Source organism: Budorcas taxicolor, chromosome 5, assembly GCF_023091745.1.
Source record: "Budorcas taxicolor isolate Tak-1 chromosome 5, Takin1.1, whole genome shotgun sequence".
Lineage (NCBI taxonomy): Eukaryota > Metazoa > Chordata > Mammalia > Artiodactyla > Bovidae > Budorcas > Budorcas taxicolor.
Window position 1 is genome coordinate 11023598 of NC_068914.1, and position 19521 is coordinate 11043118.

General features: G+C 55.3%; 1 protein-coding gene across 5 annotated transcripts in view; it reads right to left on the reverse strand.

The window, feature by feature from the left end:
* The window catches only part of ZMIZ1 (zinc finger MIZ-type containing 1), a 220203-nt gene extending 200889 nt beyond the window's left edge, over positions 1–19314 (reverse strand). For all 5 annotated transcript variants that reach the window (XM_052639370.1, XM_052639371.1, XM_052639372.1 and 2 more), the window contains exon 1: positions 19175–19314. The gene's annotated coding sequence lies outside the window, so the exon portion shown is untranslated. The remainder of the gene's footprint in view (positions 1–19174) is intronic.
* Between the last annotated feature and the right edge of the window lie 207 nt (positions 19315–19521).

A 19521-nucleotide genomic window follows, 5' to 3' on the forward strand; every position in this document is an offset into this window, starting at 1 on the left:
TGGCGGCCGCTGCGCTCATGGGATTGGGCCTGTCCAGAGCAGGCCCATAAATCAGGAAGCAGCCTGCCGCCAGCGCTAAATCACTACCTCTAGGACATGGTGCTTAGAACAGAGAAGCAGCTGGCATCAGGCCCAGGCCCACCGCTGGGGTGGGGGCTGGAGGGGACATGGTATGTGGCACCCCCTCCACCCTGTGCCGCCACCCTCTCCTGGCCTGTGTCTGCCCGTCTTGTCCTAAGGGCAGGGGCTCATTCCTCTCGCAGTCAGATCTCCTCTCCCACTCGATTCCTGCCTCCCCCTGGCCTTTCCTCCCATTCTACCTTTCTTCCTCTGCTCCTGGCCCCAGACTCCTGAGTTCACCCCCTGGGTTGAGTGCTGCCCTCCCACTCCGAGCACTAAAGTCTTCTCGCAGTGTCTAATGCTTTAGGACCTCGGAGGGCTGGGGCTGGGGGCTGTGGAAAGTCCACTTCTGGGCAGGAACACTGGGGTGCGGCACCAGACCTGGGCTGTGAGCCCAGGGGCACTCCCAGCTGTATTCCCCAGAGTTACCTCCTTCTTCCTGGCCTCACGTGCTCCACTTTCCAATCTGTAAAGTGAGGACTGACTGGGGAGAGACCTCCTGGGGCTGCCTGCCCTGAGGATCTGAAGCCCAGGGAAAAGAGCCTCCGTGGATGCTGATTAATTATGACTATTAATAATACAACCATCTGTATCTAGTGGTGGAGTGCGGATGATTAAACCTGGGCTCCATGCCCCAGCAGCAGAATACATGGGTTTCCAGGTGGGCTAGGGTGTCCCGCCTAGGCCTGCAAGCAGAGCCTTGGTGGCTATATGTCGGGGAGGGGCTGTTTATACTGCTCTGCACAGGTGGATACAAAGAGGAGAGACATACAGGCAGGCAGACAGACAGACGGTGGGGAGCTGGCTCACCAGCTGATGAACAGTAGACAATTACCTTGCGCCAAGGCTCTGGGCAGAACTCTCTCTGCCTACCGCTAGGACAGACCACTTGGTCTTTCCATCTCTCCTCAACCTTAAGCTCAGCCTGCAGCAGAGCCAAGAGGACTCGACGATTCCTCAGTGCCCAGCGCAGCAGGGGAGCTCGTGCACTGCCCAAAGGGGTGAGCATGGTCAGCTCACCCTCGAGAGACTCACCCTGAGCCAGGCACTGCTAACCCATTAATCATCACAACAGCCCCATGTGACATTTAAGCCCATTTCCTAGAGGACAAAACTGAGGCACAAACAAAATGAGTGTTAGTCACTTTGTGTCCGACTCTGTGACCCGTGAATTGGAGCCCGCCAGGCTACTCTGTCCATGGAATTCTCCAGGCAAGAATACTGAAGTGAGTTGCCATTTCCTTCTCCAGGGTATCTTCCTGACCCAGGGATCAAACCCGGGTGTCCCACATTGCAGGCAGATTCTTTACCATCTGAGCCACAGTGGAAGCCAAAGAGAGGAATCTGCCAAAGGGCATATGGCCAGGAAGCAGTTGAAATGCAAAGCAGACCATTTGGCTTCAGAGGTCTTATCTACCAGGCTGCAAAGATTCCAAATGAATGAATGAATGGATAAAATTTAAACAGCAGGATACATAAAGATTTTTGAACGATCTCTGTGAGTGGAAGGCAAAATGGCCAGAAAATACGTGTCATGGGTTCAGGCTAGGTCTCTGAATTACAGGCTATGTGGCTGCAAGCAAGTCACTTGCTAACTCTGGGCCTCAATTTCCTCACCTGTAAAGTGGTGGTAAATGGGACTGCCTCATCTACTGGCCAGTTATGAAGGCAACGGTAGAGTGAGAGTTCTGAGGCTCATGACAGGACACGACCGTGATGTTTGAATACACAGCAGCCAGGATTCCAAACCAGAAACCTGTATACATGTTCTGTTAGGAAACCCAAGAACAAAGGGATCCGAAACCTTGGCACCACACGGATCTCTGGGTCTGGTCAAGGCACTTCCTGGGCACCTACGCTGTGCGCAGCCCTATGCTGGCCGTGATGGGATGAGAGTGCGGGAGGCACACGGGCCTCTTGAGCAGGGCCGGGGAAAGACACTCCAGGACCCGGGACTCGGTGGGGAGATGCCCCCTGCAGAACGGGCATGGGTCATCTAAGAAGTAGCTGCTTGGTTCCAGCAGGAGCCTGTGGCCCCGCTCCTGGCTGATGTCCATGACTGGTGCTGGTGGTGTGATGCGGGCAGAATCTAGTTGCAGGATTGGAGTCGGAGCTCCTGAGTGACAGAAAAGCAGGCGCAGCAAAGACTCATTCTCACACCCAGGGTGGCCTTTCCAACGAAGCCCCACACTCCCCTTCAGAGCTCAAATGTGACCCCAGAGTGACTTTTCCAAACAGCCCTCCAGCCTGTCTCTCTGCTGAATACACAGTAGCCAGGATTCCAAACCAGAAACCTGTATACATGTTCTGTTAGGAACCCCAAGAACAATGGACAAGGGATCCGAAAACTTGGCAGCACATGGATCTCTGGGTCTGGTCAAGGCACTTCCTGGGCACCTAGCCTGTGTGCAGCCCTGGGCTGGCCATGATTGAGGGGGAGGTGTGGGAGGCACCCAGGCACACATCATGGTCGTGTCCTGTCATGAGCCTCAGAACTCTCGCTCTACCGTTGCTTTCAGAGCTGGCCAGTAGATGAGGCAGCCCCAATTACCACCACTTTACAGGTGAGGAAATCGAGGCCCAGAGTTAGCAAGTGACTCGCTTGCAGCCACACTGCCTGTAATTCAGATACCTAGTCTGAGCCCATGACACGTATTTTCTGGCCATTTTGCCTTCCACTCACAGAGATAGTTTAAAGCAGATGAACTATCAGATGAACAGTCACACAAGACCTAGAGTAACTGACATCTCTGTGAGGGGAGGGGCCACGATACCTGCTGGGGCTTGTCCACACCTGGTGGAGGTAAGGCCTGGATCCCAGGAGAGGAGGACTGCGTTGTGGAGTTAGTGGTCACCTCCAAACACTGTGCCGTCGCCAAGAGATCTCATCCAAAGTTCTCCCAGCACCCTGCCACTCCTCTACGAGGAGACATAAAGGTAACGGAGATAAAAAGTTCACACAGGTGAACAGGAAAGAAAAGGGACACTCTGGGTGCAGACCCACCCCCCTGCCCCACCACACTTCCTAATGTCTCTCTGGCTTCTGTCATTTCCTTCTGCCGTCTGGCCTGCCATTCGCTTAATATTTCTCTTGAAATCCACTCACAGTTTTTTCAAAAATACATTTCTTAAAAAAAAAAAAAAACTTTGTAAGATTACTGTAAGTATGAAATTAGCCTCACTCACCACAAACAGAAGTTAAACAGAAAAACAAACGCAGAGAGAGGAAACACTGGCATTACTTTGCTGCCTGCCTGCTAGAGGCTGCAAGCCTCACCAGCTCTCTCTGTGGGAGAGAGAGAGAGCAGCAAGGGGCCTGAGACTTGGAGGCTGCCCTCCACACAGCCAGGGGCCTGGACGGGGCCGGGGGCTGAGGGGTTTTCTCAAGCTGTGATGGATGCCACAGCTGAATCCTGACGGTCACCAGTGGGTACGTCTGAGGAGCAGCGGCATCAGCTCTCAGAGGTGGTGGGTGATATGTCTCTGTGACACAGATAAGGACACAAGAGGCTCCAGGAGGTGAGCCCACCAGCCTGAGGTCACCCGGCAGTGAGTGGTCGAGCCAGGCCTCCCGACTGAGCACAAGGGTCTTCCCCTTCTGCCGCCACCGCGGCCTCAGTGCACGTGGAGTTGCTTAGGCGGCGCGGAGTCGGCCTGGCCCACGGCTGGCTCAGTTAACGGTCTTTACACCTGAGGTTAACAACAGTGATTTAAGAGGTGATTTGTCTTAATTTTCGGGGAATCAGTTTTTCGGGGAGGAGATAACTAACACATCGGGCTCGGGAAGCTAGTCTTTTTAGAAAATATTTATAGCATTTCAAGACAGTTTGGTGGCAAATGGATACAGCATCTGCTATTTTCCTCACTTTCTACCACAGCTCTAAAACCCGGAGCAGTTACCACACACACACACACAACAACAGCAACCACATCAATGCTGATAGGAAATCAAAACCCATCTCTTCTTTGAGAAATAAACACAAAACTGGAGTGATTTCAGAACTTCTCCCCACCTCGGGTTAAAGCCCCAGCATGCCTCTCCTGGCGCTGAGAAAGCCACGGCCAGCGGCTTGGTCCTCAAGGCCACAGTGAGCTTCCCTGCCTCCACAGTTAGGTCTGGCCGGACTCCCAGGCCCACGATTGTGGCTCTCACAGGAAGCCCCAACAGCAAAAGTGCCCGCCCCCGAAATGTGGATGCTGGCTGCAAACCGGAGAGGGCCAGGGAGAGGGCAGCCACCAGAAACTGAAGCTCTTCCATGAGCAAGGCCTGAGCCGAGGCCTCCTCATGGTACTGCAGCAGTTATTCATCCCTCTGAGGTCAGTGATGTTTATCACTCCCATTTGGCAGATGGCAAAACCAAGGCTTTAAAAAGTCTAGAGAGCTTCCTGCAGGCACAGCCACTGGTATGGTAAGCTGGGCCCTTCGACCCTCCACAGGCACTTGGGGGTTCTGGCTTCCGGTGACCTCTATGCCACACTTGTCTACTCCCCAGGTCCCTGTAAAGTGTTTCCACAGTGCAGCTGCCAGACCTTTGCTCACACTACGACCCTCAATACCAAACCTCTGCAATCAAAGCTGGAGGCATTGTTGCTATAGGAGCCTGAGGACCTCCTGCTCCATCCTGGTGTCTCAGATGGGAATTCCGAGGCCCAGAGAGGGGAGGGAAGGGGGCGTGTTTGGGGTCACACAGCTGACGTGACAAAAGGAAGGGGAACTGAGTTTGCTGTGAGAAATCCTAAGCATGTTGCTACTTCCACTGTCCGGGACATCCTGATCCAGATACATAGGGGACCACTGCTACTTCACAATAAGAAGTCAGTCCAGCTGGGCACGAGGCGTGGTAGTGACACCCAGGGCTCAGCCAAAGGCAAAGGTATGCCAACGTGCCCCAGAAGGGCGCCTTCTGGTCCGTCCAGCCGAGGCTTTGGGGCTGAGCCTTCAGGCCTCTCTGCACCGAGTGCAGGAGCTGCCCACCCCCACCCAAACCAGTCAGCTGGAAGGGCTTTGTCCATGAGGCACTGAGATGAAACCCCAGGCCAGGCCCCAAGGGAGCATCCGCCCACACAGCCTGGCTGGAGGCTGGCAGAGAGCTCCTGGGGAGGAGAGCTGTGCCAGCCTGGGGCCTGGGGCGCCCCCTTGCCCAAGTGACCCTCTCCACACTCGAGCTTGAATAGGTGTCCCCAGTGCACTGTCTGCAGAGCTTTCCCCTCCCCCAGGTCCTCCTCTCCCTCCATTCTCCAGGCACCAGCCCCTTCTGACCAACTGCCCTCGCCTCCCCACAGTCCAGCCATCAAATCCCAAGTCAAGGAGCCATCCTTGATTCTGAGGCTCCCTCTCAGAACCATCTGCCCCCTCCACGGTTGACCTTTCCTGTGCTCAAATCCGCCCACCGCTCGCCAGCTCCTTTCCCTGGGCGAGGGCACCAGCCCCTCGCTGACTTCCCATTCTCACTTCCTTCCTGCTTTTCCCTATAGCTGTAAAGCAAATCTTTTCCTGTTTTTAGTCCTCTCCAAGGCTTTCCCATGGACCACACACCCTGTTCATCTGGCCCCTGCCCATTTCACCAAGTACACTGCTTGCCCTCCAGCCACTTTTCCCTGCCCCAGGGCCTTTGTACCTGTTTCCCCCTCTAACCACCTTCTCTCTCCACTGTGACTGGCTCTGTTTTATTTGTTTCTCAGGGGTTCCTTTCTAATTGCTTTTGTTTAAATATGTGCCCCCTTCCCTCACCCCATGTGTGCGTGCAGGCTAAATCACTTCAGTCATGTCTGCCTCTTTGTGACCCCATGGCCTGCCAGTCTCCTCTGTCCATGGGATTCTCCAGGCAAGAATATTGGATTGGGTTGCCATGCCCTCCCCCAGGGGATCTTCCTGACCCAGGGATTGAAGCCATGTCCTGCACTGGCAGGCAGGCTCTTGACCACTAGCGCCACCTGGGAAGCCCACCTCCCTCACCTCAATCACTCCTTAACACATCACTCTGTATTACTCCTATATTGCACATTGTAAGCAGATTATTGTTTATGCAAGTGCTTGTTTATTATCTGCCTCTGGCCCCGACCCTGATGATGTTAGCTCCAGGAGGGTCAGTACCATATCAGCTTGGCTCCTTGTTTTATATCCAGTGGCCAGAAGAATGTCTGGCACAAAATCAAGGCTGAGTGTTTGCTGAATGAATGAATGACCAGCCACGACCTTGTTAAGCTCACGCTCAACTCCAGGTAGGGAACGATCCCACTTCAAGGATGAGGGCGTGGATGAGACGTTGAGAGCTGTCACACCCATCAGAGCACACCATGGTCAAAGTGGCAGCACATTCTTTTGGGACCAAGCCTCCCGACGCCCAGACTGGGGAAGGGACAAGGATTAGGGACTAAGAACCCATGGAAAAAAGCATGAAATTGTGTGGCTCCAGTATCTCTCTTGTAACGTGAAATGTCGCCTCTCTGCAAACCACATCCTGCCCCCTTGTGAGCTGGTCTTGGCCTCAGCTCCTGGCTGTGGGCAGCCTCCCTGAGACTCCCCCATTCAGCTCAGTCTCTTGGTGGACCCTAGAATTCACTGGCCCAGCCCTGAGGCTGGTGGGAGGGAGGGCAGAGGGGCAAAGAAGGCCCCTTCTGCTGGGTGGGGCAGGAGGAGGGGGCTGAGCCAAATGCAGGTCACGCTGCTGCACCCACAGCCCTCCCAAGGCTAAAAATAACCCTGTTTACACGCTTCCAGAACTGGGATTTCTGCCTCCCTGTCAGGAGGGGTTCAGGACTCTACTAGGTGCACGCTTCCCATTGTACGTCTTACACTCGGGCTGGGGAACGCTGGCCCAGCACATACAAGGATTGGAGCTTTTCTGGGTTTATTTCCCTGGGTTGTTTCAGGTTGTGCGGAATAAAGAAGCCGCACAAGCTGATTCCATCAGGAGAGTGCTTACTGTTGGCAGACAATCCCTCTTCCCGGGGCTTGGAGACACAGCTAATACAGGAGCTAAAAAGAAGGTGGCCAGATCCTGAGCCATGTGGGGGTCCAATCAGTTCCTCCCAAAGCTTTGGGGCCATGGTGTCATGGGGAGACTGGTGTCAAGTTAGACTGGTGGTCTAACTTGCTGTGTGACCTGGAGGGGGTCACCTCCCCTCTCTGGTCCTCAGTGACCTCTGTATGTTGTGGCAACTGGCAGTCAGTAATTGAACCCTTCCTGGTTCCTCACATCATGTCCTCAGAGTGGGGAGGGCTGACGGTGCATCTTCAGAGTGTGTGTGTGTGTGTGTGTATGTGTGTCTTTGGGAGGAGGGGGCAGTGTGGGGACAGTGCTGGCCCCTGGGGCCCCCTGGTTTGTTTTCATGCAGGATGACAGGGCACGCCTGCCAAGAAGGCTATCACCTGGCCACCCTCCCTCCCTGCCCTGGTGCACTCAGATGGACTTTGGCATTGGAGGGGCAGGTGCCAGTCACCTGCCTAAAGGCAGCCTCTCCCTCTAAACAAACAGGCCCTTCTCTGACTCCCCAGCTCCCATGAATGTGGTCATGCCAGAAAGAAACACACAGGCTGTCAGAGGGCTGGCACATTGTTCTGTCACCCTTCTCAGGCAGGGAGAGCCCAGCAACCACTGATGACTCCCCCTCACCCTCAAACACCCACCAGGATAAGGACATCAGGCCTCCCAAGATCTCACAGACTCAGGCCTTTCTTCTCTGACTTAGGGAGTTGGCTGACTTGCTGTCCCTAGATGGAAACTTAGTCCAGGCCCACTAGCCTGAACTTAAGGGCTGTGTTCCTCTGACAGCATTGCTCTGGTACTCTGAGTCTTTGCAAGTTCTGTTCCCTATGCCTTAGATGCTTTTCCATCACTTCCTGACCTGGGAATTTCCCACTCATCCCGGACGACTGAGTCAGTTGGCTTCTCCAGTAGTGTGAGCTCAGTACGTAGCCAGCGCTGTGTGCCTGCCTTGGTCGGAAAGTCAGGAGGGCTGCCCACCCCTGTCACCTACAGGGCTTGCATAGGAAGGGCACTCTGTACCTGTTTGCTGAATTAACTCTTCTTCTCGCCTCTGCCCAGCCCGCTCCACCCCATGCAGCTCCTCCCTGTATCCTTTCAAGAGTCTGCAATCAGCTCCACTCTTTCCCTTCAGAGGCTCCTGTCCTATTGGGACCCCCTCAGACACCCTGCCTCTGTGCTCCTCATCAGACCTGCAGTTCTCAACCCGGTTTCCAAATGCTGGGGTGAGGCCCGGCACCTGCACAGTTAAGCAAGTGCCTGAGGGTTCTGTGTGCAGAAGCCCCAAGGACCAAGGGTACCCCTCCCCCATTGCTTGGGGCTTGGAATTCACTCCCCTTGAATACCACCACCAACCACCATCCAGCCTTCATACAGCACTGCTGTAGCCAGGCCCAGCCAGCACCAGGCACCCCCTTCCCTAGGCAGCCAGACCGCCTTAGGGCCCCTGTGAGGACACCCTCCAGCCAGCCCCCATGGTGATCATTTGATCAGTCAGGTCTGGCTCCATCACTCTTCACCCCAAATCTTTTCTCACTAACCCTGCTCCAAGGGTAAACTCTAAGGCATGGAGGGCATTTAAAGCCCTCCAGGGTGTGATCAGATCCCCGGTGAGCAACCTAGCCTTGCTTCCCACCCACCAAGGCCCCATGTCTCCGCTGCTCCTTTTCTGCTGAACATTCCCTGGCTCATTCTTTAGGGTGCAGCTCAAAGGTCACCTCCTATGGGAAGCCTTACTGAATGCCCTTCCCCTGCAGCCTGACCTGAGCCACTCCCCACGGCAGGCCCCTCATGGTGGCCACAGGGCCTTCCTACTATAGGAACACAGGCCTGTCTTGTTCTCCAGTGAGGCTCTGAGCTCCTGGGGTCAGGCCAGGACAGGTCACCCAGAGTCTGGGACAAGGTTGGCACTCAGGAACGAAGAGGTTCTGAGCATCACATGCATGCCCACCATACCTCCAATCAGGTGGGCAGGAGGACCCCATTTTGGTGATAAGGAAACTGATGCTCAGAGGAGCTGAGTGGTGCTCAGACGGGCTGTAAAGGCCGTATAAGCAGTAGTGGTGGGACTCGACCGGGGGCACCAGCCAGCACCTGTGCTCTTCTGGGACTAGGCCCTCCAGGTAGTGAAAAGAGGGCCACCTGCTCCTTCTAAAACACTTATAGCTACTGCATCTTACAGCTTCCCCTCAGCCTTCCCCAACCACCCCACCCCCAGCTCCCACTCCCACTCCCACAAGGGGACACTTCCTCTAACGCCAAGCCACAGGCAGGGGGGCGGGGAGAGTTATGGAGAAGGATTTTTCTAGTCACCTGCTAAATGCAGAGCCAGCCTTCCTCCCCAACCAGACAAGCGCCAGTACCCCAGGCTCAGCAACAGGAGGACCCACAGGGGTCATGGAGGCTCCGGCAGGGGCAGGGGGTCTGGGGCAGGCCTGGGCCCAGCTGCCACCTCTCCTTGCCTGTAGTGTGGTACAGGCCCCTGGGCCATCTGCACGCTCCCATCTAACAAGACTGCTTCCTCTTTCCTGAGGCCCCAGGAGACCTCACCACCTTGCCTTCCTCTCAAAGCAAACAGTGCAGAACCAGTGAGTAAGTCCTGGGGTGCCTGTGAAGCCGCGAGGGGGGAGCATGGCCAAGGCAGACTGGGGGGCCCCGGTTCAGTGGAGTGAGGGGTCCTGAGCCCAGGGGGCCTCGGAGAGCACTAGCCTCTAGGGAGCACAGACACACCCAACTCCCAGGCCTCCAGTGGGGGTCCCTAACAGGCCTGTGGCAGCATCAGAACGCCCCCCGAAGCCTTCCCACCGCTCAGGGGTCCTCTCGCTCCGGTTTCCAAGGCCGTGGCTCTGGGGTGGGTGTCAGGGAGGTCATTGGCTCTCAGGGCCTGACCCCTGGCAAGGGGCACCCAGAAGCATCTGGATCCCAACCCGCTGCTGGGATGTGCAAACAAAGGGGCTCGTCTGACAGAAGCGGCAGCCCTTCCCCAGCCAGACTCCAAAGCTCCACCCTCAGGTCCCAGAGGCCACTCAGAATCTCCCCAGGCCCCCGAGGCCACTAGCAAGCGAGACCTGAGCCCACCCACAGCCCACCTGCGAGCTGACCCCCAGGTGGTTACCTAGCGACCTCCCAGGCCCTGTCCTCACGCTACCACCTCCCGGCTTCAGCAGCAGCTCTGCTCCCATCAGCTCTGTGAGCTGGGATGCCCTGCTCTGCCTCTGAATCTCAGCGGTCAGGCTCTCAGTCACCCAAGGGTTAACTGATAACCGAGCAGAAGTAATGCCAGTGCTGGTCAGGTGCAAACAAGGAACCAGGCCCTGTTCGAGGCTCCATACTGGGATTAACTCATTATGCTCCCAAGATCCCTCCAGCTGGATGGTTCTGCTACCATATCGCCCACTGTAACCCCTTGATGGAGTCTCTTCTCTGCAGTTTCCCCGTGGTAAAGGGGAGCTAAGATACAGCCCCAGAAGGCTGACTCTGGAGAACACACACTAATTGCCATGCGACGCTGTCCCCAGGAAGGTTCCAACCTTTTCTCCCTTGCTGCTGGGGCTCAGCCTCATCCAACTCCTCACTCCCTCATCAACCCCAGGGTCCTGAGCATGCCCCCGCCCCACTTGTCTTCTAGCAGACACTGCCACTGACCTAAGCCTTCCCTCCACTTGCCTTCTGCCCCTCAATCTCAGGAAGAAATGGCCACTTGACTGTTTCCCGTTCCCCAAGCTGGAGACTTGCATAGCAGCTCCTGCAGCCCCCCAGGGCAGGGCCCAGTGGTGTCATGGACCCAACAGGACGCAATAAATGCTTGTGGAGTGGCTGAGTGACCCATGGGGTCAGGCCCAAAGGGCTCTGGCTTTGCCCATCCAGCCTGTGCTTGTCACCTGAGCAGCTCTCAGTAATTTCCAGGCCTGGATGTCAAGGCCCCTCCAGCAGCTGTTCCTCCTCACCCTGGTCGGGGGCCAGTTAGCATCCAGGCAGCTCACACAGAGGTGCCATGAAGACCACATATGTAGTGAGCACAAAGGCCCAAAGTGACAGAAATTGATAAAAACTTCACCACACGGCTGACACCCCATATATCAAAGGCCCCAAATCTCATTCTCTGCTTGCCTCCAATTTCTATCAGAGCTTGCCAGCTGCACATTTATTGAGAAGTTTGTGATCTGACAGGCACTGTATTACCAGCATTAATGATGCATCAGCCTCTAGAATTACTGGGGAAACAGTCCAATTGATTTTATTATTATCTCGAGTTCTTCACATTTCATTCCAGGCAGCTTGCTACCAGAGTTCTGGAGCAAAGACCAAAGGAAATAAAGAAAGGTTTGTGGGCCAAGGTTGACCTCAGGTGGGAAAACTCAGCTTATCTTGGGACGCTTGGTGATGGACCTCCCACCCCTCTGCCTTCTTCCTCTGTGGGAGCAGGGGGTCACTCAAATGACAGGTGACAGAGAGGGCCAAGTGTGGCTTCCTCATGGAGAGGAGAGCTGGGGGACAAGATCAGGAACTGAAGTCAGGTCTCCCATTCAAAGATGGAGGCAACAGGCAGGAGGCAGAAATAAGTCATTGATGTTACTGGCCACCTGCCCCTTGGCTGGAGTAGAGAGCTGCCCTGAATGGAACCCACACACAGATACGGGCTCATGTCCACATCTGGCCTGGCTGCTCTGCTGGCTTTCTGGGGGCAGGAGGGAGACCCAAGATAGGATGGAAGGTGGGAGGTGGTCCCTGCCTCATCTCAGGCCACCCGAGAGATTCCTCCAGCCACATGAGGCTCCTCTCCGTTCTAGAACATGCCATTTCTGGAGTCAGGGTCTGCTTAGCACAAGCTGCTCCTCTACCCTCAGGTTCCCTCCACCCCACCCCCACCATTGCAGGGCCCTCCCCAGAAAGGCCCTCCCATCTGGAGGCCTCTTACCCCACGCCCTCGGTGTCTTCATCCAGCACTTCACTTGTTTCCTTCTTAGCACCTATCATCGTGTGTAAAGGGGACATCTGTCGGCCTCTTGACCTGTTTCCCCTCCGGCTCCCCACAGACAGGGATCTTATCTATTCTGGTCACCACCCCAGGGCCAGTAGGAAGCTGAGGGCTGGAGGTTCGGCCGGGAGCCAGGTTCGAATCAGAGCATGTAACTGACAGAATCAAGTTCTGCCCAGTCACCTCCCTGGGACCTCAGGAGATGACAGCAGTTCCAAGTGACTACGAGGACTGAGGTGCAAGAACCCCAGGTGGCCATGAGATGTGGATCCCCCAAAGGCTTGGAACAATGAGGACTGGACTCTGAGGGAGAGAGACCCCCTGTACCCTGTAGAAGAAGTAGGTACTTCATGGGGTGCAGGGTTCCTGGGCAGTGTCTCTTGGAGAACAGGTCCCAAGGGCCCTTGTTTATGTGGCAGGATTATTAGGTGCAGTCCAGCCCTGAGGCAACAGACAGGTGAAATACGAAGACAGGGCAAGCGGCAGGGCGGCCCTCAGAGCAGTCAGCTAAGAAGGACACAGAGATCCTTATCTGAGCAGACAGGCAAGCTGGACGTCCAAAGGCTGGAAGGCCAGATGAGAACTGGTTTACGTTCAGCCATGAATGAGGGTTACCGTGAAGGCTCTAGACACTGACAGGGCCAACGGATGGTCCTTGAAGGGGTGGCCTTCCAACTACTGATATTATGGTTATTGGCATTGTTTAGTATTTTCTGAGATTAAATCACAATGTTTGACTTGACAGGTAGTGTTCTGTTTTGAAAATAGATTTTCTACTGAGATAAATATTTCAGTATAATTTATTTATGAGCATTTCCCATGTGCCCAGCTCTACACTAAGCACTAACCAGACATTATGTTCCATCCTAATAAGTCCCAGTCTCCCCACCTCATATCCAGGAAAACTGAGGTGCTCAGACTGGACCTGAGGTTCCACCGGTGGAAGGACATGGGTATGAATCCTGGTATATCACAGAGTCAAGCTCCTGGGCCCCGTGTGGAGGGAGCAGCCTCTCTGGACCAAAGGTCCACCCCCCGAGCAGCCTCCAAGCCCCATCCAAAGGCCTTGGATGTGCCCCAGATCATGCAGTTATCCCAGGTAGGGCAGAGACAAGAGATAAATCCACTGCGAACCTCGCCTCACTTAATTCTCAAAATAACCTGGGAGGAGAGTACTACCAATTTCACGGCCAAAGAATTAAGTCTCCAGAAAGAGAAAGGATCGCTGGGCAGAGCAAGGGTCTGGACCCAGGCGGGAGGCTGTCTGGTAACCCTGTGCCACTCCACCAAACACCTGGAAACTGGCCCTCGCGCCTCCCTCTAGGCCACCCGGCCGCACCCTCGCAGCCTTCTGGGCCACCCAGTGTCACCGCCGGCGGGCTCTACACCTGGCACGTGATGCCAGCAACCTCGGTAAACAGGCCCGGCTGCAGCCCGCTTCCTCCGGCTGGCCTGTGCTTGGGGAAGCCAGGTCGGGGGACGGACTCTGTGGCGTTTCCAGCAGTGAGCTCTTACTCAATTAGGCCCTTTCTGTCCAAAGGGCAGCTGTGACGTGCGGAATGGTCTGTGGTGTCAACATGAGCCCAGCATTGTGCGACTGGGGACACACCATGCTCTCGGTCGACTGTTTATTTATAAATCCACCCGGCGCTCACCGCGGCCTTTACACTCAGCTCTTTCCCAAAATGCAAATTGGCTTCTTCCTGTAAGTCAAACCGGCTTGCTCAAGCTGATAAAAATCATCCCAAACGGGCTCTTTTATCTGCTCAATACAGAAAGTCCCACAGCTCCTAGAAAGAGGAAGATGTCTTCTCTCAGCTTCAAGGGGACTGGCCTGGGGACAGGCCGTGCAGAGGCGTTCAGGGTGGGCGTGGGGGGGGGGGGGGTGGTCAATGAGAGCAGTGGGAGAGAAAGTTCCAGGCTCTGAGACTTGTGTTTAAACTCTGCCCCTGACACGTTCCCAGCTCTGCGGCCTTAATCCCTCTGACCATCTCTCTCTGTGTGCTCACCTGTGTGGTGTTGCTGTTCACTCGTGTCTGACTCTTTTGTGACCCCACGGACTGTAGCCCAGCAGGCTCCTCTGTCCACAGGATTCCCCAGGCAAGAATACTGGAGTGGGTTGCCCTTTTCTTCTCCAGGGGAATCTTCCTGACCCAGGGATCGAACCCACATCTCCTGCATTGGCAGGCAGATGCTTTACCACTGAGCCACCAGGGAAGCCCACGTGTATGTTGCTGCTGCTGCTAAGTCGCTTCAGTCGTGTCCGACTCTGCGCGACCCCATGGACGGCAGCCCATCAGGCTCCGCCAGCCCTGGGATTCTCCAGGCAAGAACACGGGAGTGGGTTGCCATTTCCTTCTCCAATACATGAAAGTGAAAAGTGAAAGTGAAGTCGCTCAGTCGTGTCCGACTCTTAGCGACCCCATGGACTGCAGCCCACCAGGCTCCTCCATCCATGGAATTTTCCAGGCGAGAGCACTGGAGTGGGGTGCCATTGCCTTCTCCGCATGTGTATGTTAAGTGGGGATAAAAAATAGTCTCTCCCTTATAGGGTTCTTTGGAGAATTAAATGAGATAATGTACATAAGCTGCTTGGCACAGTGCTGAACACTGGTAAATCTTCTGAACGAGGCGGTGGTGGTGGTGAAGAGGAATACAACCATTACTATTATCTGAAGCTTGCGAGTGCCACCTAGTTCCACTTGCTAGGTGACTTCAGGATGGCCCCTTTAGCCCTCTCATCCTCAGTTTCCCCCACTGTAAAGTGAGCCCCAGGAGCCTTTCTCCTGTTGGGTGGCCGCTCAGCCCTTCGACTGCCTGCATCATAGTCAAACAGCTTTGGGGGTGCTCTTTCCAGTACCCTATCTCTTCTCTCTCAAGGGCTCTTTTATCAGAAAAACACAATCTGTTCTTAAAAAATAACCTCTCCGTGTTTCATAGAAAAGCGAACTACGTGACCAGCTTGTGTCAGGACGTCCAAAGAGTCGTGAGCATCACTTAAAGGCACACACCTTGCTCAAGGCTTGCCGAGGGATAACAGGGAACTGATAAGAACCCGTTACCTGCTAGACTAATAAGGGGCCTCCAGGGGCCGGACAGGAAGTGCAAATGAACTCGCTACGGACCTGCTGCTGCTGCTGCTGAGTCGCTTCAGTCATGCCCGACTCTGTGCGACCCCAGAGACAGCAGCCCACCAGGCTCCCCCGTCCCTGGGATTCTCCAGGCAAGAACACTGGAGTGAGTTGCCATTTCCTTCTCCAATGCATGAAAGTGAAAAGTGAAAGTGAAATCGCTCAGTCGTGTCCAACTCTTGGCAACCCCATGGACTGCAGCCTACCAGGCTCCTCTGCCCATGGGATTTTCCAGGCAAGAGTACTGGAGTGGGGTGCCACTGCCTTCTCCGCAATATGGACCTATATCAAGTCACCTAGATCAAGTCACCAGAGATCAAGATGTGAACTGGAAGCTCTTGGTGGAGGTTATAAGGAGGCGGCATGATGCTGTCGTGACAACTGGGTTTGGCAGGCAACGTGGGGCCTTGCCCACAGAGGGACCCCCCAAGCCTCAGTGTCCCAGCAGGGAACACCAGCACCCATGCATGTGGCATGCATTCAATGCAACGTTTAGCACCTGGTGAGACAGGGGTTACCAGGACGGACCCTTTTATGGAGGAGAAAGCTGAGGCCTGGAGAAGGGCTGTGTCCGGCCCAAGGTCACACAGCTTGTTGGTAATGAAACCAGCAGCCGTGAAATGGCCGTGCCACTGCAGCCACCGATTTTCCCGAATGGGATGAAACCTGATGGACGATGTCAGCTCCCAAAGACCTTCCCCTCCCTGCACCTCATTTACTCCTCATAGCAGCTGGGAAGACAGGCTGGGGTTGTTAAATCTCCCCACTCTGCCGGTTGAGGGCAGAGGCTCGGGGCCATGTCACCCCATGAAGGGAGAGCTGGGCCAAGCCTAGACTCAGACCTTCAGAAACACTGGCTGCTTTCACCTCCTTCTCTTCTGCTCAGCGAGGAGGGCCCAGCTGAAGGAGGAGCCAGTCCCCTGGGCCCCGTCCCCACCAGCCCTCCCACCCAGCACAGGGGCAATGGCCCTGAGATGCAGCTGAGGGACTCCACCTGTGTTAACAAACAGATTCCAGTCTCTCCCTCCAACCTAAGCAGTTCTCTGCCTCCTGATTACTCTCCTCAAATACTACCGTTCCCTGACCTCCCTTGCCTCTACAGTAAAGGTCTCCTCCCAACACTGCCTTCTCGCTGAGGTTCCAGCCATCCCTGGAGACCTGGCCTCAGTAACTCCCCTGAAGACACAGACACTGGCTGGGCTTCCCCGGAACCCCGGACCCCTGGGGCATGCACACCTGTCTCCCTCTCTTCACACCTTTCTGCCTCCCGGAAGTGCCCTTTCTCCCCTGTCCTCCTCGCCTTGTTCTAGCTAAACTCTCGGCATTTTCAACACCTTTAAATGCCTTTAAATGCCCCCTCCCCCAGGAGCCCCTCCCTGACTGCTTTAGCCCATTCTCATTGCTCATTTGTTCCTAAGTCTCTTTGGAACTTCTTGGATTTCTCTGGTACTTTGAGTAGGTATCATTCCTATTCTGTCAAATAGCCAAGGCTTAGTTTACAATTAGACCATGAAACTCACTGAAGTCAGGGTCTCAGGAGTTTTGTTCGGCCATCCTTCCACTCAAGAAATATTGCCTTCACCTGTGCCCATCTGCCCATGCCATCTCCTCGACCACTGTGCTAGGGGATACAGGAAATGGGGTTCTGGCTTTCTAGAAGGAGTTCATGTCTAGAAATGGGAACATAATCAAGCAGCTGGCACCTAGCATGGGTCGGGTGGGGGGCGCTGTGACAGGGAAGCAGAAAGCTATGGGCCCACTGCCCGGTTTAGGTTCTTGTTCCCCATCAGGAGCCCTCACTATGCCAAGCACAGGGCCCTACCCTAAGGAGATGCTCCAGCGGGCCTCCTGCTGGAACGAAACTGCAGGTGAGTGATTCACCTGTCAGATTACAAGGAAGACAAAGGAGGTCTGGGTGGGGGCGTGAGGGAAGAAGTGTGGGTGAATGCTGCCCCACAAGGCCGGGGCCTCTCCCAGCACAAAGGCAGGAAGAAGAGCCGGACGCCAAGTGCTAAGAAGGAAGCACCACGGCCCGGGTCTGGGGGGTGGTGGTGCGGAGGCCAGTCCAGCCTGATGGAAACGGCAGGGAGAGAGAGGGCCGAGCCTGACCTGGCAGGGCTCCTGGGGCATGCACATCCCTCACCCCTCAGAGCCAGTGCCCCCGAAACCTCAGCGCCCGAAAGGCATGTCAGCCTTGTGGGTGGGGCCTTTTTGGGTTCTGTTTTTCTGAGCAGGCCTCTCCAGATGGGCCGGCGGTGGGAAGTGCACCACTGCACGCTGCTGGCTCCTGGCCTAGGGGACCCTGGCCACTGTGCAGCTCTGAGCCTCTGAACGAACGGCTGCATTGTCCTTCCACCCTAAAGCTTTCTCTGGAGAAGCGCATGGGTTTCTAGAGAACTAAATGGAGTGCTACATGCCAGTGTGGGGGCCTCAGACCATACCCCCGTGTCCAGCTCCTTGTCACCCAAGCTTGAGTCCCTGCACCCCAGAAGGGGGTAGAAGCTTCTTCTTTGGCTCCAAGCAGACCCTGCTTCCTTCGAAAACCTCTTCCGCGCTTGTGCTCTCTGTGGGTCTCACAGCCAGGGTGGGATGATGAGGAAAATCCTCCATTTGCAGTGTCCCAGGTAATCCCAAGCAGCTTCCCTCTCCACTGCTTCAGGGGCAGCAGAAACACTTGAGTACCCTGGACACTGGGCCTGGGAGTCCCTGCTCTTCCCCCTGAGCTTGTTTTCCGGTCAGTGAAATGGGACTGCTTAAGTCAGCGATGGGCCAGCTGTCTCCCAGGCTTCCACTGTCGTTCGAACCAACCACGCCTGAAGAAACAGCGGTGGGACCAGTGCCCAGAGCAGCCAGGGGTGTTCAGAAGGCAGGATGGGGAAGGCGGGGGATGTTGACGGCTGCAGAAGCCCTAAAAGCTGGTAAAAGGCTTAATCCTGCATAATGATTTACAAAGTGACAAGTAAAATAGATTTACCGTGACAGCTTGAAAGGCGAACCACAGAAATAAAATTACACTCGGGCTCATCCTGTCTCTCTGCCACCTGTCCCCCTTCCCTTCCGAAAACCAGGAAGTCCTGTGTGGGCACTCACAGACACAAGCACTTGGGAGAGGGATGAAGAAGGTGGCTGCTCTGGCCCCTGTGCTGGGAAGGGCTGGAGGGTGCCCTGTGCCAAGGACAGTCCATAGAGGTGATGCTCCCGGCAGGTCTCCAAAGGCAGGGGGTTGTCCCCACTGACAGGTGCAGACACACCCAACTGACATGCCCTGAGGCAGGTTCCACCTTCAGGAGCATGCAGCAGGCACCTCAAGTGCCCATGGGGCCCAGCACTGCCGATTTCTATCTAACCCCCGTCTGATCCAACGCTGCAGTCCTCTGGGTTTTCAGGGCTCAGGGAGAAGAGTTCACTGCTTCCCCTGGCATGAAGCAGGACTCCAACAGCACTGGGCTGAGACCAGCCAAGAGGAAATCAAGAAACACTTTCGACAAGTTCAAGAGTGAAAGTGAGTGGACGCTCCCGCCTGCAGTGCTGGGCTCACGGATGGCATCTGGGTTTCCCTGACAATGCTATGGCCCTCAGTCTGTGCTTACAGGGGTACCACAGGGTCCATTTTCCTCCACTGCAGCAGGGTCACAGGCACCCAGCTGTGTGGGGAAGGATCCAGCAGGCCAGTGCTCCACCCATGGGCCACAGAGACTCTCTCTTTGGTGGCAGTGAACTCTACCAGTGGCTCCAGGCTCTCTGGCCATCTGTCCACTTCCCCTAGAGAGCTGCCCACCTAGGAACCTTCCCAGGCTCCCCAGTTAGAGGCTGGTGACCATGCCCATCGGGTTATTCAGCAGGGTTACTCACCCCAGCAGGGAAGGATTTGACAAGAAAATTCTAGAAGTGGCCATCTGTAGGGAGAAAGAGACCAGCATCCCCTTGGCATTAATAGATTCAGATGGCAAAGAATCTACCTGTAACGCAGGAGACTCCAGTTCGATTCCTGGGTCAGGAAGATCCACTGGAGAAGGGATAGGCTACCCACTCCAGTATTCTTGGGCTTCCCTTGTGGCTCAGCTGGTAAAGAATCCACCTGCAATGCAGGAGACCTGGGTTCGATCCCTGGGTCAGGAAGATCCCCTGGAGAAGGAAATGGCAATCAACTCCAGTATTCTTGTCTGGATCATTCCACGGACAGAAGAGCCTTGTGGGCTAAAGTCCATGGGGTCACAAAGAGTGGGACACTACTGCGAGTAACCCTTTCACTTTCACATGTAGGGAGAAAGAGACCAACATTGCCTTGGTATTAATAGCTGTGGGG